Raw genomic sequence first — 19,723 nt, 5'->3', positions numbered from 1 at the left:
ACAGATTTAGACAGATTTGTGAACAATATTTGAGAGAAATAGGCCTTTTGTGTACATAGAAAAAGTCTTAGATCTTCGAGTTCAGCTCAAAATGGCGGCAAAAACAAAAGTGTTGCATTTATAATTTTGTTCAGTGTATTAACACAATACTAAAATATTTTATACTAAAATTACATTGCAATGGCGTCCAGGACTGGTTAGAAGAAGCTTTGAGGATCATTGTGGACATTTACTCTAAACTAAAGTTAAAGTAAACTTCACTGAAGACTGGGATATACATTTTCTGGAGATCATTTTAGTCAGGGATGGATCTTGTTTTTCTTGTGCTTTCCACTTCTCCAAGATTACATTCCTGTCTATTTAGGAGATGCCTTAAGATTAAGTCAACCTTTGAAGAAAAGCGAATAACACTGCCAATATGCCACCCTCATGCTTAAACACTGAAAACCATCTGCTTCTGTCCTAAAAGCACAAATTAGCAAAGAAAGCCCGACCACAACCAAACAATGAGCTCTTAATGTGAGATGTCTCTGACCATCCCAGACCTCTGCTTTTCCTTTTCCTGCTCTTTCGTGCTCTCTTTTTATTCGTTTCAGACAGCGAGAGAAATGCGGAGCGCCCTGCCCCACTAGCGCTCTCCAGTTATTGCACGCAGGAGTCTGCCGATTGCATCACTGTTTGTGCTGGAGGCGGCGGGAATCAAAACCGATCGAGGGAGAGAGAAACAGACCCAAATGATACAGAGTTGGAAAAAACACAAGTCAGGGGCTGACTAATGCCTATTTAGACAAATTGCCTGAGAGATTGTAGCGGCGAAGCTTAATATCTTTGACGTAAAGCAAGCCCATTACTCTGATAGATGTTTTTGGTTTATTACATAAGCAGAGAGAGAAACTAGAGACTTAGGCTGTTCTCACACTAGAAACCCAAGTTTGATTTCGTCCCGTAAACTGCAGGTTTCTTTCACATTCACAAATATAGTTTCATATGCAACTGGAGTATTTGTCCCTTTGGATTTACCACCAAATGTTTTTCGCAAACAGAGCGACTCTTGTCTGCAAGAGACATGAAGATTGCAAACTGTTCTTTCCGAAGGCAATTTATTCAGAGATAAGCAGCTATGAGAAATGCAGTAAACCAGGGTTGTCATCGTTAATTTCAGCTCAAACAGCCCCATTATCAGGTGTATGTGGTGCATTGTCTTTCAGCAGCTAATAAGCCAATCATGCAGTGAGCTACAGAGTTGTTGCATTTGCACAGCTTGCTCTGATGAAATCTCATCTCTCTTGCCAAGGCGCATTGAACCCCCCCCCCCCCAAAAAAATAGCTTGAAATAAAATTAACATTAACTGAAATAAAATAAGACCTACAAAACTTAAACCATTTTTTAATTTAAATTTAAATTTAAATTTTTATTTCAATTAGTTGCAAATAACATTTCTCATGTTCCTTTATTTAAAATTAAGCTCTAAAATAACTAAAACTAAATAAACGGAAAAAATAATAAAATACAAAATAATAAAATACAAAAAACAAACAAAAACAAAATTAGAAAATTAAAATGAAAACAGAATATAGAAATAAAATCTAATTCAAAATACTAAAATAGCACTGCATTACAAAGTGTGATTGGGAGAATGCAAAGTTACTAATTACTCTAATTGTTTTAGATAAGCAGCTATAAGAAATGCACAACACCCGGGTTATTATCGTTAACTGAAACTAAAAACAGAAAACATTTTTCTTTGCTTGAAATAAAAAAACATTACCCAACATTAAATAAAATACTTAACAATTATTTATTTATTATTTCTATTATTATTATTAGTAGTAGTAGTAGTAGTAGTGGTATAAGATTTCAAATAAATTTCTAAAACATTATCCAAAATAATAAAATAAATCTAAATCTAATAACGACATCTTTTTTTAAGAAAACGAATAAAATAAAATAAAACTACATATTAAAAACCAAACAAATAATAAATAACATTTTTAAATTGGAACTAAAAATGAAAACAGAAAATATGAAAAATAAAATCTAAATCAAAATATTAACAAAACTAATATAATATATCAATGATACTAAAATAACACTGCCTTACATTGTGACTGGGAGAAAGCAAAGTTATCAATTAGACATCATCAATAGCGAATGCACAGCGAATGGACTGCTTTCGCAGCAAATGTGAGCCATACTCGTAAGTGTAAAATGGACCAAAAATGCCTAAGAATGCCATAGTCATCGACAGACTCTGCTAATAAAGCTCAATGATGCTGCTAACCATTGTCAGAAAGTGATTCATCTGTATAGCTTATCCAGTCTTCTTCCTTTTAATTTCACTGCTTCTAGGCTGTTTGTTCAGTATAAACCTTGGCCTCTACTCCTGGCTCTTTGCGTTTGCTAGCACACTGATTTCAGCTCAAACAGCCCCATTATCAGGTGTATGTGGTGCATTGTCTTTCAGCAGCTAATAAGCCAATCATGCAGTGAGCTACAGAGTTGTTGCATTTGCACAGCTTGCTCTGATGAAATCTCATCTCTCTTGCCAAGGCGCATTGATTGTGTGTTCCTCTGACGAGCTTTATGCGTACGCTGGTCGTAACAAATCACATAACAGTGCTGTGTTAATTGAAAGTGGTGATGTTTAAAGAGCTATTGTGAAATAGGACAAGATAGAAACAAAGTGGCTAATTTGTCATGCAAGTAAAAGTATTATTGTGTTATAAATTTTTCATTTCTACTCTATACTTTCCTTTTGTTCTGTATTTGCATTAAAGTTATGTTATGTGATTTTAAGGGAAATCCCCTCATTGACTATAAAACCCACTTGAAGTAGGACGGAAACAGTAAAAATCAGTAAAAAATAGTCATCAGAAACAGTAAAAATGGGCCCATTCATAAAAACAAATGGGAGAAAGTCATATCGCTTGTTATGGTGGTTGTAGCAATCAAGCTTTTCAGTTAAAGAGACACTTTCTTTTTGATAGAGTTTGTTTACTCATATTTGGTATTCAAAACGACAGCAATTAAGCTCAGCAATACAACATCAGCAATGATTTGATTAAATAGATGAAGATAATTAATAAAAGTGAAGAATTACAGTCTTTTTTCCATTTTTTTTTAAACTGTATGGCTATTACCTACAAACAAACTAACTAACTACATAAATATACTAACTAACTATCTAATTAACTGTCTAACTAGATAACTCAATAAGCAGTTTTTTGGTTGTGTAATAAAGATGGCCACCAAAGAGATTTTGTAGTAATAAATGGTTACACTTTATTTCGATAGTCCACTTTAGACATTCTACTAACTATAAGTAACTTTGTAACTACATGTCAACTACATGTCAACTAATTCTCATCAATTTGCAACTACATGTCTACTAACTCTCAGAGTAGACTGTTAGGGTAGGTTTAGGGTTAGTAGAATAAGTTGACAAAGAAAGTGTTAGAAGATATTAAGCAGACAGTCTACTAATACTCTACTAACTGCTAGTTGACATGTAGTTGCTTTAATGGCTAAAGTGCACTATCAAAATAAAGTGTTACCTAATAAATTGTTGTAAAAAAAAAAAAGTTGATTATTCAAATTATTATAATACACTGCACGAATTACTTCCTAATGAGCTTTTAAGTCGTTTTTTAGCTTGTTTGTTTTTCAGTAAAAAAAAAAAAAATCCTGCTTCCAGATAATTACTCTGCATATAGGAAATTATTTCCATGGACTGTAAGATGTGTTTTGTAAGACAAAATACACTTATTATTATATAAGATACAAACACATTCTCTGTAAACAAGTCTTAATATCTCATGCAGTGTTGCCTCTCGAGTAAACTCATTTTGTACATTTTTAAATAGTTAAACTGGAAAATTAGACAAAATGCTCAAGAACAAAAAAAAAAGCTTATTTCATTCATTCAAATTTAGAAGTCAAACATCTTTCAAAGTCAGATATCTTTTGCTGACCTTTGCTTCTGAATATATGAGAGACTAACTGAGTTACAATTCACATACAATGTCAGAACTCAGCTATGAGAGTCTAATATAAAAGTTCCCTGCTGCTTGGAAGGCGTTTACGCTTCTTCTGCCAAAGAGCTGAACCCAACGCCGTCCCACAATACCTCCTGTTTCCTTAATTCTACATGCCCTCACACAATGTATGGAAAAACGCCCTGAAAACACGTCAGACGTTCCACAAACACACGGCCTATATCCAGTCTGTCACCAAATACTCATTCAAATCCATACGAAACATTAAACCTCGTTTGATACAACGTAAAAATGCTTTAAAATGCAAATGCACATCCACTTTCTGGAGCTGTTGAGTCAAGATTTGTATGTTATGGTTTGAAGTTTACAGCTGGTTTGAAATATTTTATGAGCTTAGGGGACAAAGTGTTTTCTTTTACATCTGTGACTGTTCCCGATGGGGGGAAAAAAATAAATGGTAGGACAGACTTTAATACAGAACAGCATGTAGCAGAGCTGTTGTATCTTGTGACAGACACAAAAACCCCAAGCGTGACCCTTCATCCACCCTTGAGCTCAGACCCCGAGTCACGTCAGGTCAGCTTGTGTTTCGTAATCCCACCCTCGGCTCTGTTTACTGCAGGAACGATAAATACAGAGTGTAAAACCGTCAGCGTCTGTCTTATTCTGTGTCTGCTCTTCGCACGTCTCCAGTCCTCCAGTGACATTTAGTCTGCCGAAGGGAAAAAACTAAACGAACAAAAAAATCTATCAAAATTGAGCATAATTACTTTCTTAATGCAACAGTTCAGCCCAACAAAAGAGGATTCTGTTTTCATTTACTCACCATCATGTTGCTGCATGCTGTTATTTTTGTGTGGAATGAAAAAGGAGGTCTTTTCCAAAGCAATGGCGGTTCAGAAAACTGTAAAAGAACCAAAAAGTCCATACTTTTGTATTCATAATTATTTATTTGAATATTTTATTTGTTACTTAAAGCTGCAGTCCGTAACTTTTTTTGGTTTGCTTTTTTCCTCAGTTGGTCAGAACAAACGTGGCCGACTTGTTACTTATTTGTTCAGATGGCAATATACGGTGAAAATTCTTATTTGGGTCATATTCCAAGACGTAAGCTAGAATCTGTGATTGCGAAGTACAGTAAATATCCACACCGGTGCTGTGACTGACTGCCACACATAGTTTTCAGAACATTAGATCCATCCGCGCTGGAGCCGAGCCGCCACACAACCCACGCAAGCTAGATAATTCCGCACACAGCTGCAATTGCAGGTTTTCAAACAGAGATGGCGACAAAGAGGCAAAACTTACGGACTGTAGCTTTAAATACAACAACTTGCTCCACCTCTAAAACAACTTAAATCCCTCCTACTTTTTGACTCCTCCCCTCCAACCACCTGATTCTAAGCCATACCCATTTTCACAATCCAGTGGATTTCTAAATAATAAAATAAACCTCATTTACATATACTTTTGACCTAGAAATATGTCTGATTATGAAATTTCATGCAGATTTTAATGTGACATCCGTTCTCAGGAGCGCTGATAGAAACAGAAGCTGAGAGAATAGTTTGCCGAATCACTTCAGTTCTAGTTTGTTGTGATGTTTAATCAATTAGCTTTAGAAATCTTCATATTTTTGAATGGTCTGTCAGCACTGTAACAACAATACAGTGGCATTTAGGATTGTCTGGTTGGCATAAGCGGTGTTTAATTGCTTCTTTTTTGGTCGTTTTGGGTCTTTCCCAGGTCGCACTCTCTTCCCACATGCAGTTCTCTCTGTCTTTCTCTCCCTCCTTCTCTCTTTTCCAACCCTCTGTGAGGAATTCCTTCGTGTCTGAGATTTCTGGCCGAGAGCCATCAGTAGGCTGGCAAGAAGCTTCCTATTGCAGTCCTTCACCTCGCCTGCTTCCCTCCTGCTCGCTTGAACTCCGTTCCAAAACCTAGTGAGCTCCCTGCTTAGACAGCATTCAAGGCATCATATATGCTTCTGAACGTGAGTTACAAAATATAAGCAATAATATTATGCTGCCTTATATTATGCTGCCGCATTGTATGAGTCCTTTGTATATAAGGCAATCCCAGAATGCATTGCAGCAAACTCTATTGGAATCAACTGTAAATTGAATCTCTTGAGTACTTTGTATGAGGAGCATTATACAGAGTTGCTTCCAATGTTGTAAATCAGTAATTTATGATATTTTGCTTCACTTTAGCCAGGTTAAAGCTGGTCTTTTTTATTTCTTCTAGAGTACCACGTGGTTAGCTTAGCAACATGCTAACAGATTCGATTGCAATTGAGTCTCATGAGTAATTTGCATGAGGAGCATTATACAGAGTAGCTGCCTGTGTTCTTAATCATTTATTTATGATATTTTGCTTCACTAAGGATACTTTCTTAGAAGGCAGCTGCCTGTGTAGGGAATAGACAGCAAGGCAGCTCACTAGGTTTAGGAACAGAGCGTTTCTCTCTGTTTTGCATCTTTTTTCTCTTCTCTTCTCCTCCTTTTTTGCCTTTCTCTCACACTTTTTTAGAAATTGGACCACTTTCGCTGCTTGGCAGCTCTCCGTGTGTAGCCCCCGCTGACGCTCGCCTCAGATCCTTCCACGATTTATCTGGCTCTCTCCTCACCATTTTTCCTTCCTTCATCCATTCTTGGTTTCTCCCTCCCGCTCCGTTTTGGGTAGTTACATAACGTTGTGTAAGTTTCTCAAAGCATTTTTTACAGGAAGACAGGGAGGGCTTGAAACTAAAAAAAAAAAAGTGGCGCACACAACAGATTTCAGGCTCCATTAACGGGAGCTCCTTTGAGGGAAACAGATCGATTGCAGTGTTTCGCGAAAATAAGGAGGTGGGGAGAGAAAGAGGCCATCCGTTTGTGCACCCTGTGAACTGTACGGAGAAAGAAACACTTTCAGGGAGGAAGAGAGATGATGGGGAAACAGCAGGGGTGGTAGAAGAAAATCCAAGGAGGGAGAAAAGCGAGAGAGGGGCCCTGTGGAGGCGGAGTGGAAACTGAGGTTTCCTGTCTGAGAAGGCGGCTGGCTGAAGGTGGAGGTGTGGCAGGAAAAAATCTCTCCGCTTCGGGACTGTGTTATGTTTGTGTGCCAGGGGAGGAGGGGTACTATGGTTTGGGTGTATGTGCGTCAGGAGAGGTGGGGTCAGTCTGCCGCAGGGAAGGTCAGGAAAGGAGAGAGAGAGAGAAATATGGTTAAAGCGATAAAACCTCTTAAAGGTTCCTCAAGGGTTCTTCGCAACACCTTTTTGGCTGTATCTTGAATAGTTCTTTTCATTTCATAATAGGCTCTTCAGATCTGTGTTTTGGTTTCTGGGTTGTTTAAAGCACCAGAAAATATGTTTTCCAAAGAACTAGAGAATAAATGTTCTTTGGATAACTTTCTTTTTAAATATACTTCAATGTCATTGGAATGTTCAGTTGTTCTAATTGGAACCTTTGCTTTTAAGATGCAGGGTTGTCTAAGGCTTTTCTCTTTAGGGTTCTTGAGTTGCTATATTGGAGATTAAAAAAAATCTATACATTATATAGTACACATTATAAGGTTATTGGTATTATGCATTAGCAGGAAAGATGATGCTCAGATACAGAAGGTATTTTAAAGGATCAATGAATTTGTCTTCTATAGCAATAAGCTTTAAATAATTTATTTATTTTAAATAAAGTTGAAAAGTTAATTTACTCACTGTCCTGTCTGTCCAAACATGTTTTACATTCTGTAGAACACAAAAGAAGAAATTTTGAATGTTGACACTGATTTTTTTCCATATAACTAAAGCATATTATAGTGACTAGGTGAAGTCGAGCTTCATTAAGGACAAAAAAGCATAATAAAAGTCCCAAGTTGTCATTCACAGATAAACATCAGTTTCCAAAGTGTATCTCAAATCTGTTTTGCAATTTGAAACATTTAAAGTGGTCAGGGCCGGTTTTACCTCTTTTCGTGACATAGGCAAAACAAATTTTTGGGCCCCCCTTCCCTAATAATATAATAAAGCCTAATATTACCACCCAAGCAAACTAAAATATTTCTTAATCAGTGGAAACCGTTACAGTGTTTTCTATCGCAATAAGCGCTTGCGTTCAGTCAATAAAATCGAAAGTAGGTTCTTAATTTGTTTGAGAATTCAAACAAATTGCATTTCATTCCATTAATAGGCGCAGCGAACTGGCCACATAACCACTTCGGGAGTGCATTATTTATTTCTCTAATAATTTTAACTGCCTGGAGTCACAATCACACATCAATTGTTCAGATGATTTGTTTCAACGAATCTTTAAGTTGAACTGCTTCAAGAACCTTGCTACTGAGAAATATCATGTAGCTTTTCAGCTGCGAAACTCTTTTATTGATAAATTCGCGGGGCAGCCGCAGCGCTGATGACAAGTTTCTGTCCGCGTCTCTGCATGTGTGCGCGAGTGAGTGTCTATGTGTGTGCATGTGTGAGAGAGAACAGGAGAAAGAAAGCGTGATTTCCGTACATAAAATAGGTTGAAGACATGGAACTAGTTTGTCAATTTTACCCTATTGTTTGTTATATTTATTTGCTCAATGTCTTCTGGGGTCTTGGTTATTTTACTGTTGTAGATATCCCATAGTATAACAAAAATATTATATATCTCTTCATTGTGTTTGGGCCCCCCCCGGACGAGCACGCATAGGCACGTGCCTAGAATGCCTATGCGTAAATCCGGCCCTGAAAGTGGTGCATTGCATTCAGTTACGAGACACAATGCCATGTGTTGTCAAACGCAGACTGCTTTTCATTTTTTAAAGATTTTGCAATAGACTTAAGGAACAGTTCACCCAAAAAAATTAAGTAAAAATGTAAAAACACACAATCGCAGAGTTTTGGAATAGAATGAAAGTGAGTACATGATGAAATAATTATCATTTTTGGAGGAATTATTTTCAATGGCAGTCTATAAGTCTATGGCAAAATCTTGAGTATTTAAAAAGAGTCTCCCTTGGCATTGGGCTCTAAGGCTCTTTTAGAAACCATTATTTTTAAGAGTGTCGATATTTGCTGTTAAATAATTCATTATTTGTAGCCTCAGAGTCTAAAAATCTGCTAAAGCAAATGGCAGTTTGTTTGAGCCCTGTTAATGGCCTAAACCCCCCCAAGCCAGACCATCTAGCAGGTCCAGACACAGCCCTTCTGGTGCGGGACATCTCTGAGAAAACCCCCCCCCCTCTTGTTTCTGATGAAGGGTGTGTTTTTTTAGCAGCGGTGTAGAATTTCAGCAGGTTTCATCACCTGCAGGTGGTCACTCATGAAAACTCATGATTGCAGACACATACAGATGACTAAAAAACACGACCAGCTGACCGCCTGCATTTACAACCAACATTTCAACCAGCTGGCCACATGCTCAGTAAATCCGGCCAAAATGCAGCGGTACTAATGCCAATGCAGACATGGAATTAGTGTGTGGGTAGCCTTATGAATACAGATCAGATCCAGACACTTTTACACTAAATTACACATAATAATTCAGCTGATGGGAATTTAAGTGTTCTTTCTTAAATAAATTTAAATTATTTACACTATTTAAAAAGCTTATTCTGTATGTCATATTAGGGTGTTTACTAATATATGTTGTCCTGTTGTGTTGTACCAATTTAACTGTACTAAAGCATAAAAATATCACAATATGTCAGATATTTCGAAAACTTGCAAGTTTACATTGTATCTCCGAAAGACAATGTTACAGACAGTTACTTTGAAATGTGTGTTCTATGTCAGAATGTCTGTTTTTGTTTTGGTCTGTGTGACTCCGCCCACTGACAGTTTACCTAATAGTATTTTGACACTCTGGGTTGCCAGTTGGTGGAAAACACAGCGTATCACAGCCACAGAAGCCAGCAAATGAATTGGGTCAGAGATCGCAGATTCTACCTGACCCAAAAAGCCTTGGCATTCATCTAAAATGATCTATAAACAGAGATATATTAAAACACAGATAAATCAACTTGTTGATAAATCAACAAGTTGAGGCTCTTCGCCTTCCATTGTCAGTTGCGCTCGTTCCTGTTGCATGTCCTCAATCTGGCAACCCACGTGAGTGAGGCGGGAGAAACAACTCTCCAATATTTAGAATTTGGACTGCATTTCAACCACTAGCTGTCAATATTACATACTGAACCTTTAAGAGCTAAATAAATTAATTTAGAAGTTGCACGTCACAAGAAAACCTATTTTTCAATCTGTAAAGTGCAATCTCTAGTCTAGCAGGTTAATTGTTCTGCTAAGACAACAAAACCAAGCCATTGAAATTCTTCGTTACACGTCTAATACAAAGCTAATGTTTGAGAATCACATTTCAGCAAATCTCATTTTTTTGCAGTTGCATTAATACCACAAACACATTGAAGGCAATGCTTTCTTTATGCACAATATATCTGAGGGAGGGTGAACAAGAGTCCTTGAACACCTGCAGGTCCGTTTGCCTTCCAATATTGGTGTGGCAGTGATGAGAGAATGCATCTCAAACACGTTTCTACATGTATTTGTCATGTTAGAGACCTCAGTCAAGGTTTTTGGATGTCAGAATATGGTTCCAATCTGGTTTGTGTGTGTTTGTTGGGGTAAAGAGCTCTCCTGCAGATGACCTCCCAGGGCCAGAGCGCTGGGAATATAGAGTTACACCCACAGTTCAGTACAAAGGAACTCGCACTCAAAAACACATGCGCTTCACACTCACACCCAACAGCTGGCTCATAAAACACACAATCGCAAACCGGCCACCATTCACCAACGAGTACAGCCATTACCCAGACTCAAGTCCTCCTGCGAAGCTCAAACTTACAAGTTCAAAACTTTATTTACAGCATTTCTTTTCTTCACTTTTTAAATATTTTTAGCATAGCACCAATGCAACAAAATGAAAAGCAAAGGATCTGCATTTAGTGCACAATTGGTGCATTATTATTTAATCCACATTTTGGAGCCACAGAGGATGATGGGATATGTAATTTGGTTACGTCACCTCATCACTGTATCACAGTGCATAACAAGCTAAATCAGTGTTCTTTTTTTACAGTATTTATAAATTTTTTGAATTAACTTTAAATTTGATATTTTCTGTTTTTATTTTAATTTTAGTTTAAAGGGGTCATCGGATGCCTATTTCCCACAGTTTGATATGATTCTTTAAGGTCTTAATGAAAATCTATAACATACTTTGGTTAAATTTCTCAGTGGTAGTGTAAAACAACACCCTTTTACCCTGTCAAAAACAGCTCTGTTCATAGCAAGCCTTTATGTTGCATGTTCCTTTAAGTGCAAATGAGCTCTGCTCAGCCTGCCCCTCTCTTTCGAGCTGCTCTCTGAGGGACTGTAAACTTTAGCCGCATTCATCGTGAGAAAAAGTCTTAGACCTTTGAGTTCAGCTCATGAAAAATGGGGGCAAAAACAAAAGTGTTGCGTTTATAATTTTGTTCAGTGTATGTAGATCGGGGGCGCATTCCCTTCAAAAACAAATGTAATCCACTGCATCTTCAGCGGCTCAGATGTCGGGAGTAAATGACGACTGCTGTGTTCATTATTACATCCAACAACAGAACACCTCAATCGCTTAGGAGACATTCTTGTCTACAACCGCTCCGGCGTCGAAACAATGGCGGACTGTGTACAGCTCACTCAGGGCGGGTCTGTGCTAAAACCAAAGACTGACGCCACTGTCAATCAACAATTGTGGTAGGGGCCTGTGCAGAACTACGTCATTCTGCCAAGAATCTGAGATCAGCGTGATATGAGAAAGGGGTTTGGATTTATCGAGATTTTAGCACGGGGTGGATATTTATCATTATAGGGTGGGTGTGTACACACACTGCCAAGACACATTTTAGTTCAAACAACATGTAAAAGTGAATTTTGCATCCGCTGACCCCTTTAAAGCTGCAGTCCATAAGTTTTGCCTCTCTGTCGCCATCTCTGTTTGAAAACCTGCAATTGCAGTTATTTGCGGAATTATCTTCCTTGCGTGGGTTGTGCTCCGGCACGGCTCCAGCGCGGATGAATCTAAGGTTTTGAGATGAATGTGTGGCTGTCAGTCACCGCACCGGTGTGGATCCTGTACTTCGGAATCACAGATTCTAGCCTACGTCTTGGAATATATGACCCAAATAAGAAATTTCACCGGATATTGTCATCTGTACAAGTACATCAAACTGTGCAAATGATTATTATTGTTATACTTTTTCTCAAATTGTTAATGTTAACAACATCAGCATTGCGTGTTTGTAGTGTGTATTAGCGTTACATTTAGATTTCAATTTCTGTACAGTCTAATTTCTAATTGTCATACCATTCGAATTTCATATAAAGACATTCTTTTCAAAAATCCAAAAAGCAAATTATTATTTTTTTCGAACTGGTTCTCTTTAAAATACAAAACTTAATCCCACGTAGGCTATCTGTAATCAGATGCACATTTAAAACTGAAATATAATTTAATTTAAGTCACATGCATCACATAATCCTTTCTGGATTACAATCCGGCATCAAAATGATAAATGTAATTATTCTAGCTGCTGTGAGAAAAAGCTATAAACGATCCTCCACCTGCTGGATCCTCACATGCGGTAGCCTAGTAGCCGGGACAACTTCTTTATGTTTACAGACGTGACGTAATGACGCAGCGCCAAGCTCGAATTTCCCGCGAAAACCTACCCATACCACTCAAATTAGAAAACATTATTTTCTATTATTATTATTATTATTATTTTCAAGTAATATTTGTGTTTCATTCGTTTTTTATTATTTCTATTGATAATTTATATTTAAAGGTGATATATCATGAAAATCTGACTTTTCCAGGTTTTAAGTGCTATAATCAGGTCCCCGGTGCATCTACCAACCAAGGAAACGTGAAAAGATTAACCCAGTAACTTTGTTTTGGTAAGACTTTTTCTGCAAGCGTCTGAGAAAACTAGTGTGTCTGATTTCGCTCCCTTGGTGACGTGGCAAAGGGATCTCATTATAATATTACTGCCCCTTAATCTGTAAGTTTACACCCACGGCGCCATCATTTGATTTCGCAAGCGACAACGGTGTAATAGCTCTAATGCCACACATTCTGGGGACACCAGAGACTTATATTACATATTGTAAAAAGGGGCATAATATGTCTCCTTTAAGTTGTAGTAAGTTTATGTTTTTATAGTTTTTTTCTTTATTTGTTTAAATTGTATTTCTAATTTTTCTATTTTGTGAATTCAAAATTATATTATATTTTGTTAAAAAAAAAATGTTATTAATAAAATAAAATTAAACCAATAGTTTTAAATGCTAGATAATTTAGACATCACAATATTATAAGTATGAAAAAAAATATATTGAGATTTGAGATCTGCTAAAGATGAAGTTATGTTTTTGTCAGTTTTTTTAAATATTTCTATTTAGGTTTAATGTATATTTTAGTTTTAGTAATAATAGTACTTAAACTTATTTTTTTACTATATTTTTTTTTTACTTGCCAAGAAGGAAACATTTCTAATTTTCATGTAAGTGTTATTTTTTTCAAGTAATATTTGTTTTTAATTCGTTTTTTATTATTTCTATTGATAATTTATATTTAAGTTTTAGTAAGTTTATGTTTTTGTAGTTTTTTTCTTTATTTGTTTCAATAGTATTTCTAATTTTTCTATTTTCTGAATTTAAAATTCTATTATATTTTGTGTTAAAAAATTAAAAAATAAAAATAATTTGTAATTAATACAATTAAATTAAACCAATAGTTTTAAATGCTAGAGAATTTAGACATCACAATATTATAAATAAAAGTATTTTAAAAAATAAATATTGAGATTTGAGACCTGCTAAAGATGAAGTTATGTTTTTGTCAATTTTTTTAAATAAATATTTCTATTTAGGTTTAATGTATATTTTACTTTTAGTAATAATAGTACTTAAACTTTTTATTTTTTACTTGCCAAGGAAACATTTCTAATTTTCATGTACGTTTTTTAGATTACGTTTTTCAACTAATAATAATATTTGTATTTATCTTAAATTATTTATGTTCAAGTTTTATTAATTTTAGTACTTGAACCACTTCAATTAGTTGCCAAGGCGAAATACAAAATTGTATTATTTTAATTAACGAATACTATTTTTTGAAGTTGTACTTAACAATAACGCTAAACTGAACTGTACATTTACAAATAAAGCTTCTGACATAAAACTTCCCACTTGTAATTTAGTTGCAGTGGCGTTCATGTGCGCTCAGCTCACAAAAACGATCATTCGACATGACCCCAGAGTAGAAATACATCACGCTGAGCATGTGTGGCGGTCTGAAATCTTGGGTTAATTAGGATCAGCTCAGAGGTTTGACCTCACAGGGCCGGTGAAACCCATACCCTCCCGTTGACCCTGCCTCATCCTGACCCCATTCTTTGCCCACATCGCCCCTACCCAGGAAATGGCAGATTTGGTGACTTCCGCAGGGGGCGAGGAGGGCAAGGGGGTCCGGGCGTTGAGGCCTCTGGCCACCGGGGTCACAGCGGAGGCACAAACATTTCATTCAGCCGGCGTCCCGTTCCAAATGCTCTCCTTCAGCTGCTGCAGCCCATGTTTACTCTGCAGGGGAGAGGAGCGAGGGGGTGGCGAGACACGGACAATGCTGCCTTTTAAAGCCCTGCCAAACCCACGGTGGGGTGGGGAAGTCTGCATGGGGCAGAGCAACACCTTCTCCCAAAACTTCACATTGGAGCGCTACCGCGAGGCTCTGTCTCAGCCCAGCACCTCCACAGTGAATAACACCCCCCGCGACACAAACCGCTGAGTTCGTTCAGAGGTTTTCTGAGGTGAACAAACAAATGCAGTGTTTAAATATGATGTAGACATAACAAAACCTGAGTTGTATAAAGCTTGAAAGATGTAGCGCAGCCCTCGTAGCGTCTGAGGCTAATATACGTTCTCCAGTCGGCACATATGCAACGCAAGAGAGAAATTGAGAAGAAAGATCATGACGTCTTAATAACAATCTTCACTAAAACCAGTGTGTTTTGCCAGTTTAAATTAGTTAATTCCTTAAATAATGCAAGACGTCTTGCAATATAGCCAATAAATTCTTGTCAAGATGAACACAGACATTTGGTTTAGCATCTGTAATCATTACTTTACTGTTTATGGCTTTATATGACACTTAACATAAAGTGAACTCTGCAACCTCTGATAGAGAAATCATCTTGTGAACATGCATTCAAATGTTTGTGGCCATTAAGATGTTTTTTGAAAGAAATAACTACTTTTAATCAGCAATGATGCATTACATTGATCAACAGTGACAGTAAAGATAAATGCTGTTCTTTTAAACTTTCTAGTCACCAAATAATCCTAAAATAATGTATCACAGTTTCCATGAAAATATTGGGCAGTTTTCAACATTGATAATAATAAGAAATGTTTCTTGAGGAGCAAATCAGAATATTAGAAAGATTTCTGAAGGATCATGTGACACCGAAGACTGGAGTAATGATGCTGAAAATTCAGCTTTGCATCACGGGAATAAATGACATTTTAATATATATTAAAATAGACTTATACTTACAAAAATATTTTAAAGATCTTACCAACAAATATAAGTATGTCATACCTTACCTTACACTGCAAAACATCCTGTTCTTAATAAATAGTTTTAGAATGTTAAAATAAAATATCTAAACACTCATTATTTATCCTGTTTTGCTGCTGATTTTTTATTTTTTTTTTTAAACAAGTATAAACAAGTTAAAAACTGTTTATAAGCGGGAAAATATTACCACTAAATTGATCCTTTTAATTTTCCAAAAAAAAAGAGACTAAGAAAATTTGTCTTATTTTAATAAACTCATTAGAAAGTACATACAAATACATAAATTGCTACATTTACATTTATTCATTTAGCAGATGCTTTTCTCCAAAGCGACTTACAATACATCAAGCGATTCATCTTAAAGGGTTAGTTCACCCAAAAATGAAAATTAGCCCATAAATTACTTACCCTCAAGGCATCCTAGGTGTATACGACTTCCTTCTTTCAGCTGAATCCAGTCCGAGTTAAATTAAAAATTGTCTTTGATCTTACAAGCTGTTTAATGGGTATTGATCTCTCCGCTGCGTTTCCGCGTGCATCACTTCTGAGCGGCGCATGCGCAAAACCGACGTCTTACGTCATTCCCCCGGAACTGCTTCTGTGTACAACTGTTGGCACAAGCTACATTAAAGTGATTATTACGTTTTAAATGTGGTTATTTATCTTACAATGACGCATCGATTCGCTACAGGACTTTTTTCGCCCCCCGGAGCCATATGAGGCACTTTTTATTATGGATGGATGCGCTTTATTTCACTTCTTTTGGACTGATGAACTGCAACACCTGCTGACTGCCATTAAACAGCTTGAAAGATCAAAGACAATTTTTTATATAACTCCAACTGGATTCGTCTAAAAGAAGAAAGTCATATACAACTAGGATGACTTGAGGGTGAGTAATTTATGGGCTAATTTTCATTTTTGGGTGAACTAACCCTTTAAAGAGGCAAATAGACACTAAGGCTGCTCGATTATGGCAAAAATCATAATCAAGAGTGGGGGATATGACATATCTGATAATGATATATATCAAGTGTATTTTGATGGAAATAAGGTTGCTATGATATAAAATTTTAGATAACAGTGAAATTTCATAATTTTTGATAAAAAAAACAGTAAAAATACAAACAATAAATAATAGTGGTGACAAAAGCAATAGCATAAAGTAAAACAAACAGCTAAATAATTAATCATAATTATTACATAATTATCACTGATTATAATAACAGGTTTTAATGCAGGTTGAACGAAATTCTACATTTCTTGTATTTGTGTCTCAAAAAACACATTATGTCTAATGAAATGCTTTTTTCCCCTCAGTGTTATAAATGAGATTATCATGTCAAGTTGCCTCTTTTTCATATAGAAAGGATTGCTTTTGTGTAGCATTATGGCTGATCTTTAACCCCAGATGGGATGTGACTGATCCAGGCATGTATGAAGCCGTATAACTGTCTTGCACTGTTAATCTGTATCCTGTCAAAAACACACAAACCTGACCTTCCTCATACCTCAGAGCCATTTATCAATCAGTACCTTTCAGCACAAAAACGAACACGAATCTTCTCCTCAAACCGGCTGGATCGAACCGTTCCCGAACAGTCTCTCGGAAATGTGAGGGGGGTCAGACGTGGACCGTTTGGGGGCCTAATTAAAATAAGGAAGAGATGATTTATTGCAGCTGGCCTTAGGCATGGACTAGTAATGGTTTACACATGGAGCTGTAACCAGCACGAGGAGCTCTTTTGTTATGGAAACTTCTGGCTCTCCTGACCGAACCATGTGGGAGCTCAGGACTGATGCAGAAGCTACTGTAATTGGTATTGATCATAATATTTAATTGTGAATCTTCTTCATTGTATACAATTGAGTTTGTGCGCATTCATTTAGCCACAAAAGGTTTGCACAACCACAATTTCCCATCCTTCACTGTGGCAGCACATAAGCATTTTATATGTGCATTATGCATGATATTGCATGCATAATGCACATGCTTTGTTCTTCACTTTGTTGCTCTTGCGCTCCAAATGTATCCTTTATCTGGAAGTGAAAGAGAGAGAAAGAAATGTTAATATCAGAAACGTGTTTATATCAGACTGACCAAAATGACTTGAGCACACATTATAAATATGATTTCCAAACTCTCTGGAGGTCTTACCTTCTAACGGAGCTCAGGTCCAACTTTAATCAGACACACCTGCTAATAAAGGTCTTTGAGTTTACTGGAAAATTACCGGCAGTAAACTGAACAGCAGGAAGGCTGATAACCAGGAGCAGGGCTGAGCTCCCTCTTCTCCATCACAAGAAACATATAGCACTTGACTACATATTACTGTAATCTTCCGAAAAGTTATTTTAACAGCTTGATGCTTATGGCAGCTATTAAACAAACGTAATATAAAAACAAAATGGACTAGAAGATGCACTGATATTTTAATTCTGGCTCACATGGATAATTAATTTAGTGTTATGGCCAATAACCAAGAAATGGCTAATTTTAAAATGCCAGTATTTTGTGTTTAAAAAAATTAATAAATAAAATTATACTTTTAATTAATAACATTAAAACAAAATAGCACAAGAGACTTTAGATATCACAATATTATAATTAAAAATATAAAAGGTAAAAGATATTCATTTTCAATATCCAAATTATAAATTATAATAAGTGTTATTAAATGACTAGTGTTTTTATATCTAATTAGCTTTGATTGTTAGATGATGTCTAACATAATAGGCAGCAGGGTGATTATTTTTAACTAAAACATTAAAGGGGTCATATGATGCGATTTCAATTTTTCCTTTCTCTTTGGAGTGTTACAAGCTCTTGGTGCATAAAGAAGATCTGTAAAGTTGCAAAGACTAAAGTCTCAAATCCAAAGAGATATTGTTTATAAAAGTTAAGAGTCAGCCACACCTACCTAAAACGGCTCGTTCTAACACGCCCCAACATACCTACGTCGCTCTGTGGGAAGATTTGCATAACGCCGCCCAAATGTTCACGCATTTTTTTACTTTAAACCGCATAAACACATTTCATAACACCAAATACACAAAATAATGTTCTTTTTAGCAACATCATATGACCCCTTTAACTGAAATAAAATAAAATATATATTAAAAATTATTTTTAATTATTATTTCGGCTAGATGCAAAGACAACATTTCTCTTTTTCATTTACTTTGCAGTAGCTAAAATGACTAAAACGATATGAACTAAAACTTTATAAACACTATAAAGAAATAATAAAAATGACAAAAAAATAACTAAAAATTAAAAGACAAAATAAACTCTAATTGATACTAAAATAACACTAATAGGCAGGAATGAGCATGCCCTGTTCAGTATTAAATACTGGACGATATTCAATTTCAGTACTGATAAAATAAAATAAAATGGACAACAATTCATATGGTATTGTGCATTCCTAAAACTGACCCTATTTACTTTAAAACATTCCTGTTCCTATTGTTCAGAATTCATCAGTGCGTTATTCCAAAACAAATGCACCAAGAGCTTGTAACACTCCAAAGAGAAAGGAAAAATTGAAATCGCATCATATGACCCCTTTAAGCTTCATAGTCTGAAACAATTTTCCTTTTTGACTGACGTCCCAATGCCTCTTATTGTTCAACCACCTGATGGAATAAGCCTAATCAAGTCCCTGCATGTTTTCTTGTAAAATGTCCAAATTAATTCAAAAATATGTGGCATTATGGAAGTAATATGGGCTGTGAATGCTGTTTTTAGGTTCTGACTGGATGCTCCGACCACACAATAGAGTTGAGATACAAAGCAGTCTTTATCCGCCGTATTGAGACAATTATGTGAAAATCATTAACATACCACACATATCACGTCTCTAACCCCACCCCGGTCTGAGATAGCACAGATTCAGTCCACACAGGACGCTTACACACCAGACAGCTGGAGATACTACGGGTTGCACATTAACTCCTGCCATGACGCAACCTGTGTATTCTTCTGACCAATCGTCGCTAGTTGTTGTAAAACTGCCTGTCTGCTTCTTTGGCACGGCATCAAAGACCAAAAATTGGAGCGTTTGAGATCTTTCCAAGAGGACGCAGATCATTTCAGGACGCGGTTGAGACATTGTGGGAGGCCGAGG

The 19,723-nt window shown here is 36.3% G+C and overlaps 1 protein-coding gene across 2 annotated transcripts in view; it reads left to right on the top strand.

The window, feature by feature from the left end:
* The window catches only part of LOC107695710 (zinc finger protein GLIS2-like), a 43,033-nt gene that overhangs the window by 11,999 nt on the left and 11,311 nt on the right, over nucleotides 1–19,723 (top strand). The gene's annotated exons all lie outside the window — the stretch shown is intronic.

Source organism: Sinocyclocheilus anshuiensis, unplaced genomic scaffold (genome assembly GCF_001515605.1).
Source record: "Sinocyclocheilus anshuiensis isolate Anshui unplaced genomic scaffold, SAMN03320099.WGS_v1.1 scaffold1075, whole genome shotgun sequence".
Lineage (NCBI taxonomy): Eukaryota > Metazoa > Chordata > Actinopteri > Cypriniformes > Cyprinidae > Sinocyclocheilus > Sinocyclocheilus anshuiensis.
This window is presented reverse-complemented; position numbering and strand designations above follow the sequence as displayed.